Consider the following 15,611-nt stretch of genomic DNA (forward strand, 5'->3'; position numbering starts at 1 on the left):
GAAACTATTATATTTCAGGTGTTTTGTATTTAGTAAACGTCAAGTCCCCACAATGTACAATGTACTCTAACAGTATTGGCATAGGATTTCATTCAAGTCCCCACAAAGCAGCTGTTAAAAAAGAATGAGGTTTATTAAAAAAATAAATAGTTAAATTGGTGTGTTTAGCCTTAAAATAGTTTCTACCACTTATTAGTGTTTCTCTTGTTTATTGTATGGCAACATGCTTTTAATATCGGACATGTTAGTGACTGTTGTGCCCATTTCAGGTGACAAAAAGTGGAATGACAACAGACAGTAAAGGTCTGGAGCCAGATTGTGCCTCTGGAGACTATTACCATGGCATCCAACAATCACTGCAAGAGTCTACTTTCTGCAAAATGGTATGAAACTATTATATTTCATGTGTTTTTTATTTAGTAAATGTCAAGTCCCCACAATGTACAATGTACTCTAACAGTATTGGCATAGGATATAAGAATATAAGAATTTTATTAAAAATAATTACTTTGATTGGTGTGTTTAGCCTTAAAATAGTTTCAGAATTAGTGTTCCTCTTGATTATTGTATGGCAACATGTTTTTAATATTGGGCATGTTCTTGGTAGAATAAAGAAGTGATTTACCATTACCTTTTTGTGCACAGTTGAACTGGTGTAAAAACAAGTATCTAGAAATATCTTAGGAACCCCGTAGCAAAACCACAACTTTTGGATAAAAATGGAATGATCGATCGACTTTGTAGCTGCGTTGGATGGTTTTCAGCTGACATATGTAATTGTATGGCTTGCTAGCAGTAACTAAGCCCTGTTATTTTTGTGACATATTAAAAAAAAAATAGTTATGCTCTGCAGCATGTTACAGTTCAGCCCTGTCCTTGATTGGTATCTCTTACTGAGCTGGTCGTGATGAAGGGTGATCAGTGATTGACAGCCCCAGCAGCCACCAATATTTATTTTTATTTTTTATCTTTCAGTCTTTTTTCTTTTTCTTCAGTAAACACTTTTTTCTTGTCATTATCATTATTACTATTATTGGATGTTCTTTGCCACTTATTCTTTTAGTTTGATGCATTTAATTTGTGTTTAACTAGATTGGAGCAGAACTGGACATAGAAACATCTACAAAGCAAGCCCAGGAAACCAATCAGCATCAGAACCAAACAGCAACACCAGCATCAGAACCAACTAGTATCACATTAGTTCCCAAAGGTATAGTCTGATAAACATTATGGCAAGCTGTTATGAAATGGAAAAACATTGTATGTTTTGACTGATGTTGTCCTGCATTTATTCAGGTGTCAAGGTGGTTAAGAAAAGGAAATGGGAGACCAATGAGGTGAAAGCTGTTGAAAAACATCTGAACAGGTTCATCAAAACTTGCACAGTGCCAGGAAAACAACATTGTGAGGCCTGTATAAAAGCAGAACCTATAGCGTGAATCCTATTGTTGAAAGACAGATTGGTTGGCTGTGAAATTTTTTGTCAAAAACAGAATTACTACTCTTAAAAGGAAGATGTAAACCAGAATAAAAAGCCATTTACTGCATTAAAATGCATTTTTGTTTTGTTTTGTTAATTCATTTATAAAGTTCCTATAGGAAAAAAACAATATTTGATTTCATTGAAAAGTTGGCTGATGTCGTCTTTAGGGTTTTTTATTTTTACAGTTTTACAGTGGCTCTGTAAAGACCCATGAACAATAAAATTGTTATTTTCTTCAGATTGACTGAGAATGTTTTGTATGTTATAACACTTTTGGTGCTATAAAGAGCCATATACAGCACATTCTTCATCAGTCTGAAGAAACGTCACCATATTTCTTCAGTTTAAAAGAACCATTTAAACGTTGGGAGTGAGTGTTTCATAAAATGGTTGTTTTCTTTTAATTTTTTTATACTTATTGGGGCCTTGGCAGCTTAAAGTGTTGAGGTGGTTGTACACCTTGTAGATGCTTTTGAAAATTTTAAGGTATTTATTAATGATTTGTACAAAATACGGCATGGGCAAATGGCAAAAAAAAAAAGTTTAAATGGAAATGAATAAATGTGTTATTCATATGACAACATCATTTGTCTTTTCTTATAAATATGCATTGTGGCTGCAAACCAGTTGTTAGTAAAATTTGTCCCCAGATTGTTCACAAGTACTTACATTGTACAAAATACTGGGAAGTGTCAGTGTGTGTGTGTGCTGGTCCTCACATGTTTGGAATACCAGAAACAGTCCCCAGAATGTCGGAAAATGTCACATTGCTTTATTAATGTATTTTCTTTATTTTAAAGTGACAGCTGCTGTTCCAGGATCAGTTGAAACATGAATCTGTGTTTCATTTGTTCCTAAAGCCTTTAGAAATGCGCGTCCCCACAATGTAGGATCCAGCTCGTAGTCCCCAGATAACGCTTCTACAAGAATGTGTGTGTGTGTGTGTGTGTGTGTGTGTGAGGGAGAGAGAGAGAGAGATTGACAGAGAGTAGGGTACAGATAATGCTGCAGTAAATTGCTGCAGCAGTTGGTGTTTTTTTCAGAGGTTGGTGGAGGTGATGATGACATCCCTGAGGTCTGCTGCTCTGTGTATGAGCTGATGATCAGATCTCAGTCATGCCCCGACTTTTCCTCTGAATCTGCTGCTCTATCTGCTTACAGAGCAGGTGAGGGCCTTGGGAACCAGCTCCTCTGAAGCATCTGCCTTTACCAGGTGAGGGCAGAATACTAAAGCAAACTCCTGTGACTCTATATGAGCAGTAGCCTTCCAAATGTCTCCAGACAAGCACTGAGCACTGCTTATATATGTGGACCGATGTTACCCCGACAGGACCCCCATAGAGCAGGTGTGATGTGGTGGTGGATCATTCTCAGCACTTCAGTGACACTGACGTGGTGGTGGTGGTGTGTTAGTGTGTGTTGTGCTGGTGTAGAGTGGATCAGACACAGCAGTGCTGCTGGAGCTTTAAAACCCCTCAGTGTCTGGACTGAAAACAGTCCACCGACCAAAAACATCCAGCCGACAGCGTCCTGTGTCACTGATGAAGGACTAGACGACGACCGACACACACTGTGCAGCAACAGATGAGCTCTGACTTTACATCTACAAGGTGGACTAAGATTCCAGGTATTTTACCATCATCAATATTCCTTTTTTAAACTCAGAAGCACACGTGACGTTCAGTGATGGATGTGAGATAAAATGCTGGTATCTGTGATGTATGAATGCATATGTCTGGTTCCATTCACCACCACTGTTCAGAAATACAAGTCTAAAATTTCTCTACAGCCAAACCACTCAGAATGACTTTGTTTTCATCTTAATGCTAGAGAAAGTCCAGTGAAATCCCTCCTCAATGGTGAGGCTGGAATCAGGTTTTGAAATGTAGCCCCAGTACTGTGTGCTGCAGTGTAATCTGAGTGTGTCTTTTACATCAGATTTTCAGCACATTAGTTCGGAGCTCTAATATGTTTCTAGACCATAGCAAACCCATTTTTAGAGACACTTTTCCACACATTAAGCCCAATTTGTGTCTGGGAAACAAGGTTGCACTGTGTTTACATCCTTTACCCTCGTTTTTCACTCACTTTCTGGCTGTGACAGTCACCTCTGTTTGCTCTGTAGCTCTAAACTGTAAAAAATGAAGCTGATATATTATGTACTGACAACGTCTTAAATCTAGACGGCATGTGCAAGGACCTGTTCACACTTGACATTAACGTGCATTGTATTTCATCGGATTACATTCAGATTTCACATTTCTGCATGAAATGGCAGGTGTAAACACACTCAAGAGACACTGTGATGAGATAAAGATTGGATTACTCATTTGGAGGTGGTCAGAGACGGATCTCATTCGCGTTTGGAAGTGTAAACAGAATGTGATTTCCGTGTCTATGTAGAGTTGCTACTCATAGATTAGCTGGAATGTCTGTCGCCATATGCAAAGGAGATCATAGGTTACAGTACTTTCCCTCAGTCCTGACTTGTTTGTCATGTCCAAAAAGTCCACTGGTCGTAGCATGTCAGAAACGCATCAGTTCAAGAATATTGTATTAGCGACAGTAACAATATTTTTAAACCAAGTGATTTGATTGGAAAACAGACATTCCCTTTTTATACTCAAAACAGAGTTCTGAGTATAAAATCACTGGAGCTATTAACCCTACATGTATCACTCCACTTACAGGTGAGTTGTATTTTGGTAGAGATATTGCTACAGATTTATGAATGAGGGCTAAGGGGGGCTAAGTCTGCAGTAAAACCAGTTGGGGGGGTGGGGAGGTAAGGATACATAGACAAACTGATATCATCTATTCATCCTGGTATTACACTGTAACATCTAGCTTTTTTTACTAAGTTAAATACAGTACAATTCATCTGTCTTTAATGCTCTAACCTCAAAATTATGAAACAAATTTCGTCCTGTATTGGTTCAACAGGGAACAACTGTCCAAACTCGGGACAATTCTGTATCTTTCTAGAGATTGCTACAAAAGAAGAATATACAAAGAAAAGATCATGACATCGCTGATTAACTGTAAGCAACATCACATGAGCAGTGGATTTGGCACATTTTGCTTGGTTCGATCATAATTTCTGAAACTTATCAGTGTCTGCCCGCAGAATAAGACCTATACACTGCTTAAAGGCAGTGTCTAAGATTATGGGTAATCCCTGTTCTCTGGTTTGGTTATGTTCAGAAGCTCTGTGACTTTTAAGGTGGAACCGTATCATTGAGATAAACAAAAATGACCATTGTTTTTACGTGTCTGAATTTGATAAGGCCTGTACGTTTTTATTCACTGTTGGAGTTACCACAGAAAGTCATATGTTGTTTAGTTTTGCAGCACTTTCAGTCTATGTTTACTTTCATGTAGTTGGCGCTGTACTGAATTTAGTCCGTTCCATTTACAGCAAAAAATAATTTAATATTATTCATATCGAGCAATCAGAATCAGAAATACCGTATTGATCTCAGAGAGAAATTGCAGTTATTACAGTTGCAACCTTTTATGTTAAAGAACACTAATAATAGTTTTAAATAAAAATGTGTACAAATTTGCAATATGTACATATGTCAATTCTTAAAAATACAGTGAAATACAGTGGCAGTGGTTGTGATAATGAACATGGAATATACTGTAGAAAGCAGTTCATATTATTGCACACATAATTAAGAAAAAGTGAATTACATTATTATTGTTATTGCACATATGAACAGTATAATTAGTTCTGCACGGGTGAACCATAGTGTCACACATTGAGGGAGGAGTTAAATACACTCATCTTGGATCATGCTTTTCAATGGTTGGACTTCTATTCTCTGTGTAAAATCCTCCAAAATGCTGTTTTTTCCTGACAATCACATAAAACAGGCACAAAATCTTCTAGTATTATTATTATTATCCCACAATGCGAAATATTAGAGATACTTACTATATTTAAGATGATTTAATTTGCTGATATATATCAAATAAAATATGAGATATTATTGCTGTCGGTGATCTCTTTCCCTTACAACAGGGGTGGGCGAGTGAGAGAGGGCGGCCGCTAGCTGTCAGTACGCTAAAGGCTATGCAGCTCTTTGCTAGCTCTCCCATGCGTGAACACTGTTGCAGGGGGCATCCTTCACACACTATTGACCACCACACAGGGAGCAGGACTGTAAGGGAGCTTAATTAAGCCCAAAGTGGCACACACTAAGCGGGTTGGTGGCTTTTATTCCAATGATGCCATCTTTTCATGGTCATTATTGTTCATAGATGGCTGGACAGACCTTTCTCACTGGGGGCTTTATGCACTACAAGTCCAAACATTTGTAGACAAAGAGTGAGTTCAAATACTATAAAGTGTCCTACTGTGGATACAAATTTCAACTGTTTGTTTAAAGACCATTGAAAAAAAGGGGATGCTCTGGAGCTCCTACACATGTAAATAAGGTCACAATGCCCAATGCCAAGTGTCAGAGGGGTAGTAAGCCCACAGCATTGGGGGAATTACATTTTCTGGAATGATGGAGCTCTTTCGGATGGGTTGGAGGACTAGAACATATCTTCCAACATCAGTACATGATCTCACTAATGGCTTCATGATAGAATACAAGCAAATGCTAACCAAAATGTTCTAACATCTAGTCTGAAGCTATTACTACACTTTTAAACCTAATGTCCCATGTAATAAACTGGATTGAGTGGTTCTAACTATAAAGATATATCAAAAGGTTGCACTCAATTTAATAAATCATATATCTTCAAAAGTATGTCCTTTCTGAGTTTAATTGAGCAGAGTCAAAATGCATGCTTCTGACATTTGGTTATATAAACTTAAAAATATTAAGGCAACTGATTGCCTTAATTTTTTAAAGTTCTGCTAATGTATCCAGGTTTACAGTGTATGAGAGGAACATAAGCTGTTATTTATTAATGCTTTCATTTCAGAAGAAAAATTGGCTGAACAGGTGTAGGCCATACACTTTATATTAAAATATGAGCAATGTACAGTTCACAGTTAACTATGTGATTTATCACTATTTCTCCAAATATGTGATTTGTTTTGTGACTTGGAAAGGTCTCTGTCACCTTCCTGGGGAATTAATACAATGAGAAACATTGGTCAAACACCCTTTTTTCCAATTCATGGTGACACCAACCTGGAGGAAAAAGGTTAAATAATTGGTTAAAAAAGAAAGAAAAATAGAATCTTGTATTCCTTCAGGACTACAAGATTCTACAGGAGTTTGGAGGAAACAGATAATTCAGCCTGTGATATTCTCACTGAAACAGTTGTTACACTGCAAACAACAGAGATAAGCTGTGACAAGGCTAATCAGGATGGCACTGATGAGTGCCTGGGAAATTTGGTCTTGTTTGCATAAGGCTTTTGACTGAATTGAATATATGCTAGCTTTATATAGCAAAAAATACAGAGGCAAACCCCACTAAGCGACTTAATTAAGGCCAAAAATGACACACTAAGTGCCCTGCATGCTTTCACTCAGATGATGCCATCTCACTGTGGTCATTACTCTGGCTGAGTGACATCACTGGACAACTGAGAACCTTCTGATTGCATGCAGTGTCACTTTAGATCATACTGTGGATATTTCCATTCTAAGATGACTCTTGAAGCTAATGGCTTCATACTACACTATGAAATATTAATGATTATGAATCTTCATTCATATTTCAGAGTCCCATCAACCTGTGTTACGTCGCCTTCACCCAAGCTGAGGTTTCAGATTCTCACCTCCACAAAAAAAAAAAATATATATATATATATATATATATATATATATATAATTAAAAAAATAGTAATAATAATAGCATTAATTGCTGATTAAATGAAACCATCTTAAATCTAGTGACTGTGTCTAGACTGTGTCTAATTCTCATTCTGAGTTTGTTGTAAGGAGATTCTAAAAGTATTCACTCGTTTGTCTGTTTGATCTGATTTAGTTAGACATATAGATATAGACATAGACTGACTTTATTGTCATTCAATTCTATACCATGCAGTATGCATTAGAACAAAAGTATGTTGCATTAGATCAAAGTAGATCACTTTACTGGCCACTGCACTCACACACTCATTTTACGCATTTTTATGCATTTAACTCAATCCGTGCAGTGAAACACACATTTACACACACACTACAGTGAACACTAGGGTGCAGTGAGCACACATGCCCGGAGCGGTGGGCAGCCCTAGCCACTGCACAGGGAGCAGTTGGGGGTTAAGTGACTTGCTCAAGGGCACTTCAGTCATGACCTGCCAGCTCTGGGGACCGAACCAGAAATCTTCCAGTTAGAAGCCCAGTTCCCTAACCACCATTAATTTTTTCTGCTGTCCTCACCACCTGCAGGGACTTTCAAAGCATTGAAGTCTCGAACCCAGACAGAGATGCAACTGGTCAGTATGCTCTTCACAGTGCCTCTGTACAAGGTGGTGAGGAGCGAGTGGGGGAGGGGTGGGGAGTTCTGCTCATCTGTCTCAGGAAGTGCATGCGCTGTGGAGCTCTTTTCAGTGTGATCGGACCAAGTCAAAGTGTGTGTTGTCTGAACCCCCAGGAACTTGGTTTTGGTTTTGCTGACTATTTCCACTGCTGTGTCCTTGATGAGGACCTGTGTATGGTTGGCTCCTCCTGTCAACAATGTCAACAATGATCAATTGTTCTTGACATTCAGGACCAGGTTGTTTGTTTCCCACCAATCAACCAGATGGTTCACCTCATATCTGTAGTCCAGGTCATTGTCATCCTGGATAAGGCCCACAACTGTTGTACATCTGCAAACTTCACAGTGTGGTTTTCAGTGGGCTCAGATCACAGCCCTGAGGGGAGCCGCTGCTCAGAGAGTTACTTAAAAGTATTGGAAATTTCCTGAAATTTGTTGATTTGTAATATTTTACTCATTATATTATTAATAATAAAATAATTTTCAATGAAGTATAAGGAATAACAAAAACACTGACTAGTTTTCACATAATAAAATAACACTTCTATCTATTCTAATATCTACATTAAAGGAAAATGTAATATCATATATAGTGAATAGTGCTGTGTGTAGAGTGGACAGTGCTGTGTGTAAAGAAGACTGTGTGTAAAGAAGACTGTGTGTGTGTGTGTGTGTGTGTGTTTGTACATTTCTCTGACATCAGTAAGGAGTGTATGGAGATGTGGTGGAGACACTGAAGCGAAGTGTGAGAGGCGCGAGAGCTGATTGATTGTGTTGTTACTGCTGAGGACTCTTGCTCTTTGTGCCTGAGGGACTCCCCTCCCTCTCTCTCTCTATCTCTCTCTCTCTCTCTCTCTCCACTTATCCATCCACTCCTCTACTCATTCCTTCTCTCATAAACGTAGTGGGCAGGATCTCTGCTCTCCCGGGAGCTCATCTCTTTTATTGATGTATGCTGATGTGCGAGGGAAAAGAGCTCCTCTGTTCAGCCCAAACCAGCTCCCTGCACTTGGCGCACATGCAGATTCCTCTGGACCCCCACCCACTTTCACCAATTCTCCTGACTGTAGGAAACTGGACCAGACGCAGCAGTGACTGCTGGAGTTTTTAAACCCCTCAGTGTTCCACACAGAGGACGACCAACACAAACTGTGTAGCAGCAGATGAGCTACTGTCTCTGACTTTACATCTACAAGGTGGAGCAAGAAGGTAGGCGTGTCTCACAGAGTGGACAGTGTTTTAAAACTCCAGCACACATGCTGTGTCTGATCCACTCGCACCAGGACAACACACACTAACACACCACCACCACGTCAGTGTCACTGCAGCTCTGAGAATGATCCACCACCCGAATCAAACCTGCAATGTGGGGAACCGCCTATACTGCAGGAAAATGTTGTTTGACTGACATGCAAAAGGGCCAATACTATTTTGGCATGAGATGTTGAAGGATGCATAGAGCTTGCAGAATCCTGACAGTAACACTCTGAATGTATGTGACTCTCCGTCAACTTATGGGTGGAGCGTCTGTGGCTGAGAGTATTCACACACTCACTCCTGCAGTCAGTTTCACAGCTAATCATCCCACAAATGTGTGTTTGGACTGTGGGAAGAAACGGGAGCACGTGGAAGAAACCCACAGAGACAAAGGGGGAACACACCACACCCCTCATAGACAGTGACCCGAGGCGAGAACTGAACCCAGGACTAGAGACTATAGAGTTATGTGACAGCGCCACCACATGCAGCGCCACCATGCCTCATCTGTCACTCATCCAAGAGAAGTCAAGACATTTGTGAACGCATATAACAACAACAAAAATAACACTTAGCTTTGACTGTTATGTTATTATTCTGTGTCCACAGATGTGTTGAGTGTTCCTGAGGGAGTGGGAGTAGTGCTGTGAAATAGCCTCAGGTTTTCCAGTGAGGGGCTGAAAGGGTTAATGGGGTATCTGGGTAGAATGTGAAATGAGGGGAGTTGAGGTGCTGAGCTGGAGTGAAGAGATTATGGGTGTGAAAGGGGGATTACATGTTATTAAGTGAGGCAGCAGGAGGCTGACTCTCTCCCTCTCTTTGTGTGTGTGTGTGTTTCTTAATAATTTCCCCATTATCGAGCGTAAATAAGGCCTGTGGCACTCAGCTGTCTCCAGCAACCCACCCCTGCAATGTCCTGCCTGATTTCTTCTCTAAAACAGAATAAATACTGCAAGCAAACATGTTTAATTCTTGCCCAGATCAGCTGGAAGGCACGCGGCGAGCCAGTGGGGATGCTGGCGCAATGGAGAGCTTGAAATATTTATCAGAGCCTTGCATATTCAGCCCAGGGTCCCTTTGTGAGTGCCCGTGTGATCTCCGGCAACACGTTCGCAAAATAAAATATTGATGGCGTTTAAATAAATAGGCAAGAGTCTGAGCCCCGGCTCCTGGAAGAAAACAGAGAAGGGGGAAAAAAGCTCCCTCACTGCAGAAGGGCTGTAATGCCACTGACAGCCTCCAGAGACGAGAAGGTTTCAGCACTGACAGCACTGAGCAGAAAGAGGGAGGCTCCACACTTTCCTTTGGATCACATCTAAAGCAGTGGGCAGAAGTCAGAGACCACAGTTTCGTTTCTTTCATTTCCAGTCAAATCAGCCGTTAAGTTCATGACCTTCATAGTTCAGGGTCTGGTGACATAAACGTACACAGTAATGTGTTTATAAATATTACTCAACCATTCATTCATCTTCTGTAATGGTTTCATCCTGATCAGTGTCCAGAGCGAGTCAGGAGCAAGTTTCTCTCCAGCTCTTTCAGACCCACAGAGTTGTCCCTGCCTCAGTGGAAGGAATAATGAACACACACAGAGAGTGGAGCTAGCTTTTCTCTTCTCTCTTAAACATGAGAGGTTTAAATGTTATTTACGTGACACACACAGTTTTGATAAAGAAGCAGGTCTTAAGCAATAGCTTGTTTTCAAGGTGAATTTATACATATCTGAATATTAAGTGTACAAATAAGATCTAAAGTGTTTAAAACTAAATTAGTGGGATTTTTTTGTGTAAAGTATAAGTGTAATTCAAAATTCAATCATTCTCCCACTCTTAAGTCATTTTATATTAATTAATTAATTCATTCATTTTCTGTAAACGCTTTATCCAGTTCAGTGTCACGGTGGGTCCAGAGCCTACCTGGAAGTCATTTTATAGTTGTTGCATAATAATAACAATGGCAATTGATATTACAAAATAATAATCACAATCGCATTCAGATTTTATCCTAAAGAACAGAACAAATTGATGTAAATGGAAAAATAGCCTTAACCTTAATTCTAACCCTAACCCTAAATCTAATACCTAAACTAACTATAATCTTAAATCTAATCCCACACTGGGTCTAACTCTTAGGTCGAAATGGTCAGAAACTGCAGGATTGTCTCCTGTGTGATGTCACCACCAGTGGACAGGAGCTGAGTTAATTATTAACTAAATTAACTACTGCTCATAATGAGACACAGTGTAGAAATGTTACAAATATCAAGGCAGCTCCTTTTAGTATATATTTATTTTTGGACCCACACATTATGCCACATACATTTATATAGCCAAATATTTATTTATTTATTATATGTATTTATTTTATTGTATTTTGTCAGTACTCTCTCGCTCATGGATGATGCATCAGTGCAATGTCACTGTACTTTATACTTCTTGGAATAAGAGGCAAAAAGCAGATGAAGCTGATATGTGAGCCATTGTTGCAGGGCTTGTATTACCATTGGCAGCTGATGTTTTGCATGTTATATTTAATTTTCACAATGAGAGAAATATGAATGTACAGCACATGGGATCATGTTTGTAATGTGACCTTGTCTTTGCATCTAAACTAAGTGCACACAGTATTTAAAACGAAATCCGTCTCGGTCTGGACATGTAGTTCTGGGACGCTCAGGACTAATGGATATAGATTTTTTCCATTATGTAGAGCACTCTCTCTCAGTCCTAGTCCCACTGCCCTTAAAAGTTTATTGGTTTCCTGATCCAAAACTGATCCAACTAATTCATTAATTAAACACCACTCACTGCAGTGGTTCTTAACCCTTTTCTGGGTTTGACTGAAAAAGAAGGCAGCAACCTTGAAGATTTGCTGGTCATGCCGTCTCATGAGAGACCCCTCAAAGGCAGCAATAAGTCACAACATTGTTAGGACACAGACAGGCTAATATTCAGTAGCCAGAATAATTACAGAATAATTAGCTTTTGGAGAGAAATCTGTGTTAACTCTGAATGTTTCTGCTCAGAGATAATATTACAACAAATACATTTTAAATGTTTGTGTGTGTGTGTGTGACATATAATTGTAATTCAGAATTCAAACATTTTCATGCTCCTTTCTAATTTTATGGTAACTGATGCATAGGATTAAATATAATTGTCAAAATCAATTGTCATCTTATTCTAATTATTAAATTAAAATATAATTAAGTGTGAAAATAGCAAGCGATACAATTTTATTGGGAAAAACAATATTAGAAAAACATGTGCATTGATTTGTTCTGTTCTTTTTTGGTATTATTATAATCATACACAACATACACATCATATACATATGTAAAATATCCTATGTCAATCCATTAGAGCTTCACATATGTCCGAACCCACCCTCTTCCTACCAGCAGTCACACGATTTCTATTGTTCCAATCCTACAGATACACACTAAGGTTGCTGTGTCCATTTATGGTCTGATCAGCAATCAGCTGCCCTTAAGACATCTACAGTTACTCACTGAGCCTATTACATGAGCACCCAAACCACCCACTGCATCACTCCCACTTCACAGGGGTCATCAGGTAGGCACCTCCCCTCATCAGTGTTTCGCTGAATTAAGCCCACAATACCTCCAGAAGGCTCAACAGTGAAGTCTGGCGTCCCAGACCCACCCCCCTCCACGCCAGCTTTACAGTACTAACTTGCCCTTAAGCATCAACAACCGTAAATCCACACTGGCCTCCCTGGTGACTGGGGCTATACATTGCCCACAATTTTTGCCTATGACAGTGTTGTTGCGCACTGTGCCTCCTCTTCCTAAAAGTGAATACATCTAGTCATCATTTGCTTTCTCTCTGGTGTTGCGGTCTTACTAAAATCTTTCCAGGAATCACCTGACCCAACGCCCACTCTTCTGCATTGCACTTGGCCAATCACATGCCTTAGCTCTAATGAGCTCCTGGCTACCTGCACTGCCACTCGTGGGTTCCACTTCCTTCCTGCTTTTGTGACTCGTGCTGCTGCTTTAACCACTGCATCCTTTGATCCTGAAAAATAATTTCACCTTTCACCTTTGCACATTTAAATTCCTCAACTAAAATTGTGAGTGGTAATTCCAGCACCCCTTTCCCATATCATGCCACACTATTTAAACACCATGGCACCCCTAGCCACTTACTTTTAGCTTTCTTATAACCCTTTCCATCCTCTCTAATTCTGTGATTGAAATGTCATAAACTGTCAATGGTCATCTAAAATGAGGCAGTAAACTGCAGACACCACAGACATGATCTATCAATGCTATTAATAGCCTTCACCAATTCAGCCTTTATTCCCACAACTTAGTCAGTATCATTTAGTGCTGCACTGTACAATCTACCTAAACTCTTCACTGGTCTCTCCAGTACTGTAGGAATCATTTCTCCTTCAATCCAAAGCTTTTCTTTGACAATCGACAGAGTTCTAAACTTGCTCCGTTTAATTTTCTGCCTAGCCAACTTTAGATTATCATTTAACTTCCCCAGCAACAGTGTCCCAAGGCACAGTCGTAGTTAGGGTCATCATGTCATCTGATTGGTGGAAGACAAGTACCATCATGCAACCTCTCCCCGCCTACAACCCACTTTGAGGCCCTGATTACTACCTAGATTGCCACTGTAAACGCTAATGGTGAAATCGTACATCCAGCCATTATACCTATTTTTAACAGCTGCCATGACGTAACAAATTCCTGTGTACAAAATCAAAGCTGAATATCCTCAAAATATGTTTTAACAAGCCTAGTAACCTTGTCTGGCACCTGAAAAATTCAAAAGTAGTTTAAGTTTATGTGGCACTGAGCCAAATGCATTCGCTAGATCTTGGAAAATGACATGTAGATCTCTACCCTCTTTCTTTGCTGTCTGAATCTGATGCCAGATCATGCTGCTATGTTCCAAATATCCTGTAAAGCCAGAAACCCCTGACTTTTGTATTGACGTATCTTAGTATTTATTTGCTTTCAAATAAGCAGCAAGTCTAACACTAAAGAAAATATTATCCTTCACATTAAGAATACTTATAGGCTGAAACTGTTCTATACCCACAGCACCTTTCTCCTTAGGGATAAGGATACCACCTGCTCTTCTACAGTCTTTTGGAATGATCCATATCTTTCAAACCATCAACCTCCACAAAAACTCCACAAGATCTTAGGTGCATCTGTACACCTGATATGGCATACCATTAGGCCCTGGAGTAGAACCTGCCTTTGTATGATGCACCACATCTTGAACCTCACTCCATTTTGGCGGGCTAACCTCCATTTGAGGCTCTATTTCACCTAGTGGTGGAATATCTTTAATATTGTAGGTATCATTCTGAACACCTTTCATTATAAGCCTGTCTAAAAATAAACCAGGTCATTTAGTGTAGTCCAAGACAAATGTTCTTGCACTTGACCACTATCAAGCAGTAGTCAAATAAACCTCCAGATTTCTGATCATAATGCAGCTGCTGAAAACAATGTGAGCTGTCATCACTGTCAGCTGTCAAATTTTAAGTTTAAAGTCTTATTTATTCATCAATCAATGTCTTCAAACACTGCCAAAGAAATCTGTGTATTTATAAATGATAACTTATATATAGTTATCATCTAGCCCTGTGGATACTAGAACTAACCCAACCAGAGTTTGTGGGATATTTTATCTTCATCATTTGCCTGGTTTTACACTGCAGTTTGATTTGTGACAGACCTGAATTGGGTGGATTATTCAAACCTATCTGAATGAAGTTAACTAAAGTACAAGTTTAATCAGTCCATACCAAATATGTTAGAAAAGTACCCCAAGGGAGTAAGAGTGAAGTGGGGAGAAAACTGGAGCAAAGTACATGTATTTCAAATTCTGTTCCAAGAAGAGAGGCCGGCTGTGAGGAAAATAAAAATGAAATCTGAATCCTACCTGAAGTGAATACAGCTAAGCCTGACATTAATGGTGTCCTTTGAGTTTGCATGTATATTGTCGATAATTGTCTTGATTGTTTATGTCACAGGGCCATTACTGGCTCTCTAGGGTCTGTTTATTATTCCTCTCTTGGCTCGAAGAGTCCTGCATCTTGTAGTCTAGGGCCAACTGTGTGTGAAACCCTGTTCAAGGCCTTTGAGGATGAGGAGTGGAAGTGAGGATGAGGGAGGGAAACCACTAGGAAATCCGCTAAATATTTTGGGCTGTTACATATAGGTATAGAGCTGAATACTTCTGTTAGGGTGTGTGAGTTCATACTCAGGCATGTGTAAAAAGAGTCAAACAGCATGGGGCAGGTTTCCCAGAGAAGGATCCTTCCCTGCTGTGGAAGACATATCAAAAAGAAAGCAGACGTGGGCTGTAATTAGAGGTGTCAGCATGGGGGAGGTGTAATGGATAGAGAGATCAGGCTTCCTGTGCTC

The 15,611-nt window shown here is 39.6% G+C and overlaps 1 long non-coding RNA gene across 1 annotated transcript; it reads left to right on the top strand.

Annotated features, from left to right (window-relative positions):
* Positions 1 to 269: 269 nt before the first annotated feature.
* LOC136690708 (uncharacterized) lies at positions 270 to 2,025 on the top strand. Its single transcript, XR_010801761.1, has 3 exons — positions 270 to 383; positions 1,093 to 1,210; positions 1,297 to 2,025. It is a non-coding gene; the product is annotated as an uncharacterized lncRNA (long non-coding RNA).
* The last annotated feature ends 13,586 nt before the right edge of the window (positions 2,026 to 15,611 follow it).

This window comes from Hoplias malabaricus, chromosome 3 (assembly GCF_029633855.1).
Source record: "Hoplias malabaricus isolate fHopMal1 chromosome 3, fHopMal1.hap1, whole genome shotgun sequence".
NCBI lineage: Eukaryota > Metazoa > Chordata > Actinopteri > Characiformes > Erythrinidae > Hoplias > Hoplias malabaricus.